At 38.7% G+C, this 14,814-nt stretch overlaps 1 long non-coding RNA gene across 1 annotated transcript in view; it reads right to left on the bottom strand.

The window, feature by feature from the left end:
• LOC125802281 (uncharacterized) overlaps positions 1-13,335 on the bottom strand; it is a 30,148-nt gene extending 16,813 nt beyond the window's left edge. Inside the window, exons 1-3 of the long non-coding RNA XR_007439314.1 lie at positions 13,202-13,335; positions 11,417-11,502; positions 11,086-11,272 (exon numbers count right to left, since the gene is read on the bottom strand). This is a non-coding gene — a long non-coding RNA (uncharacterized LOC125802281). The remainder of the gene's footprint in view (positions 1-11,085; positions 11,273-11,416; positions 11,503-13,201) is intronic.
• Between the last annotated feature and the right edge of the window lie 1,479 nt (positions 13,336-14,814).

Here is a 14,814-nt window from a genome sequence, read left to right as displayed (position 1 = left end):
CAATCAGCACTCAACATTTCTAACAAATACAAAATACCCAGTAGCAGTATAACCATCCAATCGGGACTTAGTATTACTAACTAGCACTTAGTAGGAATATTGCCATCCAATCAGCACTCAAAATTTATAACAAGCACTCAGTAGCACTAATACAAACAAATTGGCACTGAGCAGCTGCAATATCAGCCCATCAGTACTTGGTAGCATGTCAACTAGTACATTACATTACATTACATTACATTTGGTTGTCCAAAGTGACTTACAACTAGTATGGCAGCTAGTCAGCACTAGTAGCAGGAATGCTATCCAATCAACACAACAATGCTATCTATTCACAACAAAAATAATGCTAACCAATCAGGACTCAGTATCGGTAAAACCAACCAATCACTAATTAGTAGAAATAATTGAAGAATCAGTAGCAATAATGTCCGAGAGTCAGATCTCAGCATCATCAGTACTGCCAACCAATCAGCACTTAGCAACAGCACTAGCCAATCATCCCTGAGCACCAGAAATGCCAACTAGTCAGCACTCTGTAGCAGCAATGCCAACCAATCAGCACTCAGCAGCAATACTATCTAATCAGTACTCAGCAGTATTAATGCAAGCCAATCAGCACTCAGTACTTTTCTGCATGTTCATACACATTCACTTCCTTACTGCACAACCACTGCCCTCAGAACACAGAGAGAGAGAGAGAGAGAGAGAGAGAGAGATCCTCTACACTTCTCAAAGGGCTCATGCCCACAAGATTGATGCGGTGGGTGAACTGGTTGCCATGGTGATACCTGACTACACGCATCTTACCAGCAGCACAATCACAGGAGGAGTGAAAGAGAGAAAAAGAGAGAGACATAGAAAAAGAAAGAGCGAACTCTCCCCCACAATCCTCTTTCTCTTTCTTTCCTTTCCCTCCCCTTTGCCTCCTCTCTGCTACACTCTCCTCATCTTTTTGCTATTTCACAATGAAGCATTAAAACAAAACATAATACCTGAATCAGTATCAATATAACGTGTCTTGTGTGTCCACACCAAAGCTGCTTCAATATTATATTTCCATGTCCAGCAAGCTTAGCTATCTACAACAATAATGAAATAAATTTCCAAAGTCTTAACAAAGTGGATTTGTTCCACTTCATCATGTTGAATGGTGAAGAATCTGATAACTAAATCACAGTTGTACAATTTTATGGAATTAAGGATTTAAAGGCATTACAAAAAGGTCTTTGAGGGATGTGCTGAATTAGATTTTTTTTTATGTTACAAATTACACTTTCATCTATAGTTACAATATATTCGCCCCTTAACTTTCATTTACTGCAGAATTTGGTTCCATTCATTTTTTTTTAAACGATGTTAAAAAAGTACAATTCTGAAGAAAAAAGTTGCAAAAAATAAAATGGATTTCTTAGGGCCCTACTTTAGAAACCCAAATCATAGCACATTCAGTGTTGCAGTGTTTTAAAGCTAAATGATGGATTGGGACATCCCAACTGCAAAACATTTACCCTTTGGTAAATTGTCAACATTTACCCTTTTAGCAAATGTTACTTAAATTGTATTGTATTATAAACATTAGGAGAATATCAGTTACAAAAAACACTATTGATCCTTAACTTCAGAACTGCACACACACACACAGCAGTGATTGGACAGCAGTAGATCAGTATATGCTGCATTTTTATGAATGCACAATTTTCTCTCCTTTTATTTCCAGACAGCAGCTACATCAGGGATAGAGAGATTAAGAAAGAGAGAGAGAGAGTGATAGATGGAGAGAGAATCACAGACCTGTTTAAAATAATAAGCAGGTACAGAGATTGAAGAGCAGATTGAATTACCTCTGTACTGAGGGAAGGTGGTGTTTGACTGTGAGGAGCAGAACCCCAACTATATGTACAAATGTTTGTGGACACCCCATCTCATGAACGTATTCAGCTTCTTTAAGCTGTATAGTGTCTGTAAAATAGGACTCTCTAGAGCAGATGATGATGATGTAACATTTGGGTAAGATGAGACTTGTCACAATATGCAGTCAAAACCTAAAACAGAATCTGTCCAAAATATATCTAAAAGCATTTTCTGGAAAGTAGAGGACATTTAGAAATGGCTAAAATAGCAAAAAAAGGTGCAGAGTTTTCAGACCTTAAATAATGCAGAGAAAGAAATCAAGTTTATATTTATAGTTTTAGGAGTTTAGAAATCGATATATGGTGGAGTAACCCTGGTTTGTTAATCACAGTTTTCATGCATCTTGGCATGTTCTCCTTCACCAGTCTTACACACTGCTTTTGGATAACGTTATGCCACTCCTGGTGCAAAAATTAAGTTCAGTTCAGTTCAGCTTGGTTTGAAGGCTTTTGATCATCCATCTTTCTCTTGATTATATTCCAGAGGTTTTTAGTATGGAAACATTAAAGAAACTCATCATTTTAAGTGTTCCCCATTGCAAAAATAATAGGGCCCTACATGTGAGATGTGACTATTGCAATGTGACTAATGCTCAATTAATATATTGTGCAACCCTAAACCATAGTATTAATAATGCACTCTATGTGTCTTTGATTGAAATAAACTAAATGCTATTGGACAGATTTCCTCTGCCTCTGGTAGATAAGTCATGAAAAAAAAAGTGATTTTTACAAAATTCAAAAAAAAACTATTTTGACATTTGACAAAAGCTGTTTGACATTGCACAAGACACTGCACATCCTCTGATGAAACTTCTGCACATGTACACATTCTAATAGCGATACTGAAACGATGTACTGTGCAGCCCTAATCATCTCTTTATAGAATTGACATTTTTTTAGGATTTGTCTAGTTGCTTTAATGAACTATGAGAAAATATGTGAATCATTGTTACGTAATTAGTTCAATCTCTATTAGTACACAGTTATTTAGCAGTCAGACATGTATAATCACACTCTGTACAAAGAAAGATGTAAAATCAGTCATAAATCTCCATTTGTCACACGTCCCAGAGGAGGGTCATTAGTAACATTCGTAGCATTAATGAACAGCATCAATAAATGCTCTCTAATGATTGATTAACGATCATAATTGAGGCCGCTGACTACATAATCAAGCACTAATGATGTATTTTACACATCATTTAAGGAATTGCCAAACAACAGCCAACTCTCGCACCCAGTTCAGTGTTCAGTTTCATCTGAATCGGATGGATTCAATTCCTGCCTTTAGTAATGTGTAAACTGGAACAGAGAAATCTGAATTTGAATCTTGACAAGCAGCTAAAACTAAATTTTAAGGTTTGAAGAAGAGATTTTAGTATCCATCCATTTATCACATCATTAATATCATGACTTGTTGGATATATCCATTTATCTCTTTTTTTTGGCTGCTTTCTCTTTATTCTTGTCTTTCTTTACTTCTCTACTTTTCTTTTTTTTTTAAATATCATCAATGTTCTTTTCTCATTTACTTCTTTTTCTTTCCTTCTACTCTTTTTCTCTTCTTATCTTTCTTGTCTAGCTTGTTTTCCCTCAGTCTCACCTAATTTCTTCTCTTCTTTCTTGTTCTTTACTTATTCTTATCATCTCACCCTTTTTTTTCCTCTGTTTCTCCTCATATTTTCCTTGTGCTCTCTCACATTCTCCCTGTCCATCTTCTTTTTCATATCTTCTCCTCTTTCTTTATCCATACTTTTTCCTTATGATCTCCCCCCATTTTCTCCTCTTTCAGTCTTTCCTCTTTATTCTCTTATCATTCTCTCAGTTTGTTCTTTTCTTTTCTAACTTCCCTGTGATTTTTTTTTCTTTCCCAGCCATGCCAGTGTCCTTTTTAATCTCCATTTCTCCCCATTTCTCTTCTCTTTTTCACGCCAATCTCTTTTTTTCTATTCCTGTCTCCATATTCCTCTTCTCTTATCCTCTCTATCCCTTTCTTCTTAATTTTTCCATTATTCTCTTTTCAAATTCCTCTTGCTCTCTCTTTCTTTCTGTCCCGGTGCTTTGTTCCTCCTCCATTTCTCTCCATCCGTTCCTTGTACTTTCCCCCCATTTCTCTTCTTGTTCACTATACTCTATCTTTCCTTCTCCTCTCATTTTCTTCCAATCACTCTTTCTATGCCTCCTCTCCTCATTCTTCTTTCATTTTCCTCCTCCTCTCCTCTGTCCTGTTATGACTCTCTCTGACTGGTTTTCCTTCATGCATAAACAAATGCAGCCATAGATTTATGAGGCTGGAGGGGACGGGGGGACGCAGAGACGCAGGGACGGGGGGGACGTTAATGAAATGCAAAATTGCTTTCCAGCGTCGCCGTCGAGGAGAAACGTGATTTCTTTTCCTCCTCCTTTCTTCTTTCTTCCCTTTGTCCTTCCTCCCCTCCCCTCCCCTCTTCACCTCACTCCCCCTCCGAAACCTCGCTATCTCTCTCTCCCCCTCTCTTTTCTCTCGCTCTCCGTCTTTTTCCCCCTCTTTCTCTCGCTCTCTCTCTCCCCCTCCCTGTTTTTCTCATCTGCACGAGGCCGCAGTAGGTTGGCACATGACATCGATTTCCATCAGGGTTTGAAAATAACCTCACCGTTGCCAGGGGCAACCTGCGCACACCTCACACACCTCACGCCTCTTTTTTGCATATTGGTGCAAGTTTTCGCATCAGCGAGTGCACAGGGGAATGAGCGCGGAACGGCAGATGACAAATGCGCTCAGGTGTACGTGTATGGGTGTGTGCGTGTGTGTACGTGTACGTGGATGATGGATGGCATACTGAAGCAATCTGAGTGAAGCTCTGGGCTCAAATCTCTTTCAGAAAGCTGCACCTGCTGCCCGTCCACCAATTAACTCTTGCAGAGGGTTCTCACTTCTTCTCCATTTCTATAATAAAATGCTCAATTTGGCCACTCGAAAAACTCTCAGACATGAACTTTACTTATTTGCTGCTGTAGAGCTTCAACCGAAAGCCAGAACATCAGAAACATAGCTGACGTCTTTCGTAGCCTGCAGGATTGAGATAGAGTGCCCCCTACGCTTCATGTAGTGTATTACAGTCTGTCAGAATGATTGTAATGATCAAATCAACATTATAGAGCACTACAGAGTGCCCCCTGTACTTTTTATGGCGTATTACAGTCTGTCAGAATCAGTGTGACAATCATATGAAACTTAGATAGGATAATAGAGTGCCCCCTATGCTTCCTGTAGTGTATTACAGTCTGTCAGAATGAGTGTGTGGATCATATGAACACTATACTGCACTATAAAGCACCCCCTACACGTGCAATAATGTATAACAGTCTGTAAGAATGACTGTGGAGATCAAATCACTATTACAGAGCACCCTGTATACCCCATTTTGTAGTGTATTACGGTCTGTAAGAATGAGTATGTGGATAATATGAACACTATAGAGCAATATAGAGCACCCATGTGTTTACTGTAGTGTATTACAGTATGTAAGAATTAGTGTGGGGATCATATGATCATTATAAAGTATTATTTACTCAAATCATCAGCATTTTAATGTGCAAATTAGTAAAAAATGCAACAAAAAAAAATCAGTGTAAGCTTTTTTCATAATTGGGTTACATGTCCACTGATCATTATACCTGTACACTTACTATGTGTGTGCTAATATAAGCAGTATATTATGTATGTACAGTTGATGTTAGCATAAACTAGTAGCTAACAGTTTCCCTCGCAGCTCTGATCCCACTGGCCCTCTAATCAGCCTTTAATAGCACCAATTCAACTCCAATATGGAGGGAATTACACAGAGGAGGAGACGAGGCTAAGTGCTGGAGTGAGAGGGTCAATGAGTGTGTGTGTGTGTGTGTGTGCACAACCGAGGAGAATGCGCTGATGTGTGTGTGTGTGTGTGTGTGTGTGTGTGTTTTTGTGTGTGAATGTATGTTAGCCCATTAGTGAACATATCTGTTTTGGCAGTCCTATTTGTTAATGGCAGTTCCAAGCCATGAGGTGTGTGTGTGTGTGTGTGTGTGTGTTTGCAAAGGTCTAAACTCCACCACCTCTCCTTCATATCAACACCTACTCAGGGAGAAAATTAATTTCTTATTGCCTGATTATATTATTAGGTTTTGCTTGAGGTGCCTGTAAAATACACCACATCAGCATTTCAGCCAGCCAGGTACACACACACACACACACACACATAACACACACAATGAACAGTAAGCGTTGGAGACAGGTCTCTTCTAGCTGTAAAATGAAAACTGACATTGGCAGTATGCTGTGCCAGCCATATTTTTTGCTCTCTCGCTTGACCAGCCAAACCCTTCAGAATTTGTTATCTTTCAAGTTTTACATGGAAGATTCCATACAGCTGCCGTCTTCAATCAACCCATCCAGCATCCTCTCAAACACATCCAAACTGTATTCCTTTATCCTCACAAACCACTGAACCAAAACTCTGTTCTCCATCCTCTCAAACCACTGTCCTTTATCCACCCAAACTACAGTCCTCCACCCTCTCAAACACATCCAAACTGTCTTTCTTTATCCTCACACACCCCTGAACCAAAACACCCTTCTCCATCCTCTCAAACCACTGTCCTTCATCCACCCAAAACACAGTCCTCCACCCTCCCAAACCACTGTGCTCCATGCTCCAAAACACTGTCCTCCGTCAACACAAAACACAGTCCTCCTAACTATCAAACCACTGTCCTCCACCCTCCCAAACCACTGTCCTCCGTCAACCCAAACCACTGTTCTCCATGCTTCCAAACCACTGTTCTCCATGTTCCCAAACCACTGTCCTCCATTAACCCAAATCACTGTTCTCCATGCTCCCAAATCACTGTTCTCCATGCTCCCAAAACACAATCCTCCATCAACCCAAATCACTGTTCTCCATGCTCCCAAACCACTGTTCTCCATGCTCCCAAAACACAATCCTCCATCAACCCAAACCACTGTTCTCCATGCTTCCAAACCACTGTTTTCTCTATGCTCCCAAACCACTGTCCTCCATTAACCCAAACCACTGTTCTCCATGCTCCCAAACCACTGTTCTCCATTAACCCAAACCACTGTTCTCCATGCTCCCAAAACACTGTCCTCCATTAACCCAAACCACTGTTCTCCATGCTCCCAAACCACTGTACACATTCCTCCCAAACGACTGTCCACCATCGTCCATCCTTTCAAACCACCATCCTCTATCCTCTCAAACTCCTGTCCTTCAGCAACCTAAAACCCAGCCCTCCCAAACATTTAAACCCCATCGTCTCAAATTACTGCCTTTTATTATCCCCAACTACTAAACTCCATCCTACAACTACTGTCCTCTCTCCTCTCAAAGCACTGCCCTCCATCCTCCCAAACCAGTGTCCTCCATCCTCTCAAACTACTGCCCTCCATCAACCCAAAACACAGTCCTCCAAACTACTGTCCTCCACCCTGTTAAACCACAATCCTCAATCCTCTCAAACTACTGTCAACATCCTCTGAAACCACTGTTCTCCACCCTCTCAAACTGCCATCATCCATTCTCTCAAACTGCCATCATCAATGTTAATGTATAATATGTTAATTTCTGTTATATACTCAACAACAGAGACTCCTTATAACTTTACAGTAAAGTTTCATAAAAGGCATTAAATATCATTTAATCAATAAAGCAGTAGATCTCAGTAGGCTCATGTCTGTCTCTTTCACACAGTAGATTATGGACCAAACTCCACAAGCCACTGTTATCAACCCATATGGAGATAAATGTCAAACACACACACACACACACACACACACACACACACACACTACCTGAATATCAGAATAAAATCAATCTGACAGTACAATACACACCAGCTAAATCGACTGCATTCAATCCACCCAGGCTCAGTCATCAGGGTGACCTTTGGCTGAAATCATGGTATCCTGTCTCAGGAGCTGCCAGATTGGAAGAATTTCAGCATATTTGGAGTAAATCTGGAGCGTGAGTCACGTGAAGAGCCACGGGCATTCAAACACGTCCCGTATAGACCTTTAGCGTAGAGCTTTATTTTTTTAGATGAGGTTATACGCCTCAGAATATACCCTGATAACGCCTCGGCTTGGTCCGCGTAAACAAAATTTGTCATTATCAAATTCATGAGGTTCGCGAAAAGCAGTCAACTTGAACCCAGATTCTTCCTGGAGGGCAGTGTTGTTATTTTCTATCAACTGAAAAAAAATGCGTTCACGCTGACCAGGTTCTGGGGAAAGGGCAAATTTGCATAGTAACCATAAGGAGGTAAATCTGATCATATAAATGTAAATAAGGGAGGAATTTAAGTGTGTTTTCCTTAAAAAGAGAGTCGATAACCCAGGAGAGTGATGGAGACAGAGAGGCAGAGAGAGAGAGAGATACAGTGAGGGAGAGAGAGGGAGCAAAACTGCGATGGACAGAGATATACCGGTAGTCAAAGAAATGAGAGGAGGAAAGAGAGAGATGTAGGGATGGAAAGTAAAATAATATCAATATATATCATGAGAGAAAATGTTCCAGTGAACATTATTTTTAATCATTTTTAAACACATTTCTGATATTTTAGATACATTATTTATAGCATTTGGCACTGGCTGATGTTCCCTGCATTATTTCTCAAAAGTTTGTAGATACAAACATCCATTCTGTGATTTGTATACTACTCTAATCGATATTTAAATTTTATTGTATTAACTAAATGTAAAAAATTTATTGTGATATAAATTTTGGCCAGGCTCTGGAGAGATGTAGTACAAAATAACACTATCTGTGGCGCAACTGATGTGTAATTATACAGACAGGCACTAGGTGGCAGCAGTTTCTATGCATTTGCTCAGTCTAAAGCACTTCTAAATGCTGCTGTGCCACAATGCCTATGTTATTATTATACTTTACGTCTAGTGTACTGGAAACCCCCCAACTTAATCATGAATTGTTTTGAACATGTGTATATTTATATTTTGCTAATGTATTAATCGTTTAGAAAGATATATTTCACTGTGTCATTGTGAAAGGAAAAAATAATGAAACAATATGCGAGTTTGGAGACCCTAGAGGATGTTTTGTTCTTTTTCAGGGATCCTGAAGGCCAGGGTGTTTTTGTTGCACTGCTGTAATAAATGAAACCCTGAGTTTGTCAGTGGAGCTTCTCCTGCTGTTCTGAGGAAGCGTTACAAGCACTTACCCTACCCTACTTACACCCTACCTTGTGCTTCTATTTACTGGCCACTCTATTAGAAACATTCTAACTTGTGCTTTCTCGCACTGGTCACTTTATTAGAAACACCAACCATGTGATTCCACTCACTGGCCAATTTATTAGAAACACCAACCATGTGATTCCACTCACTGGCCAATTTATTAGAAACATTCTAACTTGTGCTTCCACTCACTGGCAACTTTATTAGAAACACCCTACCTTGTATTTTCACTCATTGGCCACTTTATTAGAAACCCCCTTCCTTGTGCTTCCACTCACTGGCCACTTTATTAGAAACACCTACCTTGTGCTTCCACTCACTGGCCACTTTATTAGAAACATTCTACCTTGTGCTTCCACTCACTGGCCACTTTATTAGAAACATTCTAACTTGTGCTTCCACTCACTGGCCACTTTATTAGAAACACTCTAACTTGTGCTTACCCTATTTGGCCACTTTATTAGAAACACCCTGCCTTGTAATTTCACTCACTGGCCACTTTATTAGAAACCCCCTTCCTTATGCTTTTACTCACTGGCCACTTTATTAGAAACACCAACCATGCGATTCACTCACTGGCCATTTTATTAGAAACACCTATCTTGTTCATCTACTCACTGGCCACTTTATGAGAAACAATCTATTTTGTGCTTTCACCTCACTGGCCACTTTATTAGAAACACCCTACCTTGTGTTTTTACTCTCTGCCCACTTTATTAGAAACACCTATTATGGGATTCCACTCACTGGCCACTTCATTAGAAACATTCTAAATTGTGCTTCCACTAACTGGCCACTTTATTAGAAACACCTACCTTGTGATTCCACTCACTGGCCACTTTATTAGAAACACCCTACCGTGTGCTTCCACCACCTGCCACTTTATAAGAAACGCATTACAAAACAGTATAGGTAGTGTAACAGTGTGTTTAGTTTAGAGAAACAGCAGCAGATCAGGGAATGTGGTAAAAAAATATTTTTTTTTTGTTCTGCAAAAAACAAATATAAAATTCTACCTCTGATCACTGTTTACATTTCAGAACATGTCAGCTGCTATCACTGGTGTTGAGAGATGTGAGCCTACAAAGCTCCATATGTGGACAGAACCTGAGGAACGCTAGTGCTGGTAGCGCTGTAGAAGATAAGGGGAGTCCTAGATAGACTATAGAACACTAAATTTGGGAGAAATCATCATAAAAGTCAAAAAAATATTTTTTTGCATTGTCTTACTGTGCGGGGCTGTTCAAACAAGCTAATAAACTGGGCTGGGTCCACTTTTCCAGTACAACCAGCAATCTAGAAACAAAACACCCCGGCTCTGTGTTTACATCAAACACAACACTCGCAAACATTAATCTAAGCAAATCACTCGCCCCCAGAGAGCGCCGTTACTCTTCCCTCACCGTTACTGAATCTAATTACATTTGCAGCTGTCTTTTAATCAAAAGAAGGCTAATTTGCATATGGGCAGGGCTAAAGCCACGCCCACCAAAGGATGAGAGCCTGGCACCAAGCCAGGAGACACAATGAGTGGCAAGGGGGCAGAAATAGATTGGTGTGTGTGTGTGAGTGTGTGTGTCTGTGTGTGTGTGATTGGGATTGGTAGGCGGAATACGCCAACAAACAAGGGAAATCAAAATTACCCAAACGAACAGATGGATGTTGGGAATTTACATAGATGTAACAACAAACACCATGTTTGTGTGTGTATGTCTAAGTGTATATGTATGTGGTGTGTGTGTGTGTGTGTGTGTGTGTGAAACCAGACTCAAGGGTATTGCGGACACACAAAATGAGTCAATGGAGTGAAGGAGGGGCGCCGTCCCCATAAAACATAACAAATTACGGATTTTTGCTTAATTAATGAAACGAAGGCAGGCGATTCAGACCGCGGCGTGTTTAATGAGAGCGGATCAATTAGCTCTAAATTACCTTGCCGTTGTTGATGTGTGAATCAGACACAGCCGACACAGCGATATCGAGCTTTAGCTTCGGAGACGGACGATCCTCTTGGACGAAAAATCGCCTGAAACCTTTCTTCCTCTTCCTCTGGGGGCGAGTGAGGATTTGAGGAAGATGTGTCTGGAAGATCTGTCTGACACCAGCATTCACTGTCACACTGACACACACACACACACAGGTGATTATAATCAATTTAATGAATACTACAATATATATAATATAGTACAAATATATACTGTATACACACACACACACACAAAGTATAACTCAGTACTTAATAGGCGATAGAATTATATATTACGATTACTGTGATCCGAAATTCCATCACAATCCTCTTCTCTGACAGTGTGACAGTGTACAGGTCTGATCATCTACAACCAGGTAAATCTGCAAAGATCATAACAATAAAACACACAGTATTCACAGCAGAACAAGAATAACCAGTAAACAATTACTGCATAAACTGCCTAGTAACAACAGCTGATTGGATGGCAGCCCCCTATGACATGAACATATTTTTTTTTTTTACTTTCACCAGTTTGTTTCATATGTTTAAAATTATATGAATCCATTCAAGTTCAAAAATGTCTATTTACTTCCCAGGTTACTTATGCAAGTCTAAACCAAAAAGTCTCTACCGACTCAAAGGACACAAACAAACGTGCATTGGTCCACACTTTCAGTGTACAGCAGTTTAGCCCCACCCACTCAGCCTACAGCAGTTTAACTCCACCCATTCAGACTAAAAAATGTTAGCCCCACCCATTCTGCCTACAGCTGTTGTTTAACCAACTGAACTGTTTTCTGAATGAGTCACAACCCTGTGTGACACCAGCACTTCCAAAAAGGGATGGCACATCAAATTATTTCTTTTTAGTCTGATAAGTTCAGGATAAGAATAGTGCCATAGCCTAATTTACAGAAAAACAACCATACTAAGTGCAGAAATAGTGCTGTCAAGCGACTAAAAAAATAAACTAATTAATGACGAATTTAATTTAAATAAATTTCATTTTTTTTGCTTTAAAAGTATTTTGCATTGTACAATTCAAATGAATTTTGGTAGAGAAGTAAATCAATAAATGGACAACTAGTATAAACATAAAATTCCACATTAAATTCCTATCAATATTAGACCTATAACGTTAATCCATACCATGACATTTTGTTCATCAGATGTGTCTCTATAGACTAAAAGTAATTTTTATCTATATTTCATATGTGTTTTACAGTAGCAAATAATGCACTCATTTAATAGTGCATTACTGTATAAATCTATTTCCTTTAAAGTATTATAAAACAATTAACAGTTATATTTGTAAAAAAAAATAAAAAGTTTTAGTGTTTATCAAATGTGTCTCTAACGACGACAAGTGATGTTTTCTATATTTTATGAGTGTGTTGCAGTAGCAATTTATTTATCTAACAAAATTATAATAATTCAAAACTAAAAGTTGTAGTCTTAGTCGTATAGACTACAAGTGATTTTATATTCGTATGGTTCGTCACAGCAGCAATTTATTACATTAAAAAGCGCTGTAAATGTTCACGTTTTTAATCAGGGTCCGTACTTTATAAACGATGCCTCAGGAGGTTCCCTTCATCTACTGCAGTGATTCCTGCTGTTTTCATTTAAAAAAAAACTCGGAGAAACGGAAAGTTTGGGTTTTAATCAAATCTAATGTTCGTAGTTCTCTGTTCCACTGTAGGACGTTGTGCGTGTCTAAAGATATATAACTTTACTAAGATCCCCTGTTACAGATAGTTTAATTTCCAGCAGTGTTTATATCAGTATACATGTGGGTTTTATTTATTGATTATTGGCAGTTCGGAGGTTTAATGTCTCTGAAGGTTCTGTGAGAGAAAAGCAGTCTCATAAATATCCCGGATGAAGCGACTTTAATCTGAGTCTGAATCAGAACAGTTTCACTCACTGATCGGATTTATCTAAACTAAACTACATCACTGTGCTCTGTTTTAATCTAAAATAAAGATGAACAGGATTTCTTCACCGCTGGCTTTTTAATGAAAGTCAATCCGCCTTTATAACATTATATATTTCCATATTTTAAATATTAGCATTTACCTTCGTTAACGTTACCTTCCCGATATCACAGACAGGGTTGCCAAGTCCAATAAAAATATCCAGCCCAAAGTCAGTCTAAAATCCACCCTTTAGAAGCTTAACCTAGCACAAAATATTTGTCAGTCACACGTTTGAAGCAAATGGCAGCCCAACTATGAGTGTACGACTTGGTATATTGTTTATAAGTGATTTATTAGTAGTGTTGCTATTTACCTTAAAGTCATTGATAATGACATTAGTGTTTTATTAGTTCTTTGATAACAGTTTTAATATCCCAGTCAACATTTAATAGTAACATAATATTACTACATAATACTGACTGAACTTACTTTTAGTTACTTATTTTTGTTGCCCCTCCTGACCTCTCTTATCTCCTCTTCATAAAACCGCGAACCTGGCAACTCTGATCACAGATCACGTGACCATCAACCAGGTCTTCAGCTGTTCAACTAACCCCGCCCCTCAATGAGGCATGAAAATACAAGTTTTGACCAAATGTCTGTCTATATATAGCTTAATTTTAAAACAAGCAGTAAATGCATCACTAAAATATTTTTTTACAGTTCTTAAACAATATGTACGTTAAAATTAATTTTGTTAATATTTTTACAAAATGCAAACCTACATTTAAAATTATGAACAAACAACTTTGCTGGTTTTGTTGCTGTGCTGAAAAAAATATAGAAAATTCTCACCACTCTGGTTTGCCATAAAGCTAACTTAGTAATGCTACTGAGTACTGAGCAGTAACGACTCATAATAAAAATAAAGTTTTTCTATAGAAAAATTACACATATAGACCATTTAAAATATATTTTTTACATTTCCATGTGAGAACTTACCTTAATTTGGTGTCCTCGTGTCCTTATTTATTGTGCAATAAAAGTATTAAATTCTTAGTGCACTTAGGCCCCGGTGTGGCTCATTTCAGTTTTTGTCCTTTAAAAAAATTACTCAGGTCAGCCACTGCTAGTAGTTCTTGATGTGAACTGTACCTAAATCACTATGGCCTCATCATAGATTATGGAGCTTGATGAGTGTGAATACATTAAAAGCACTGAAATTAAAAGAAGCTGCATTTCCATATAGTTCTAAGGTGGCATGGTGGTTCAATGGGTAGCACTTCCAGATTGCAGTGTAAATGGTTGCATGTAAAATGTTATTGTATGGTTTCCAGAAAGGCGCTATATAAGTAAATTCATTCAAATGTACACCGTTTAATAAAAAAAAAAAAAGTGAGTGACACTGGCCTTTTAAAGGGGACATGAAACATTTCAGTTTGTACAAGTTTTCTAAGGCATTAAATATAATGGAATTTATTTGGGGGGGAATTTTTATATAAAATGTTTACACACTAAATTATAATATATTTATGTTTGTTACGTTTGAGCTAGGGCGCCGCCATGTTGCCCGTGCAGCGCTGGTGACGTCACGAGGTTGGTTGGTTTAAGATCCCAGGCATATAGCTAGAGGAAAAGCGCTTATTGTATGTGGAGATTATGGATGAAGATGAAGCTGAACTAGGCTAACATGGAGCATTTACTCAGAGATCTTTCCTGTATAAACCTGAGCAGGACTTTTCAGATGCTTTTCTGAGAGCGAAGGGTTTTGGG

Source organism: Astyanax mexicanus, chromosome 5 (assembly GCF_023375975.1).
Source record: "Astyanax mexicanus isolate ESR-SI-001 chromosome 5, AstMex3_surface, whole genome shotgun sequence".
NCBI lineage: Eukaryota > Metazoa > Chordata > Actinopteri > Characiformes > Acestrorhamphidae > Astyanax > Astyanax mexicanus.
Note: the sequence above shows the minus strand (reverse complement) of the source record. Positions and strands in the feature narration are given on the sequence as shown.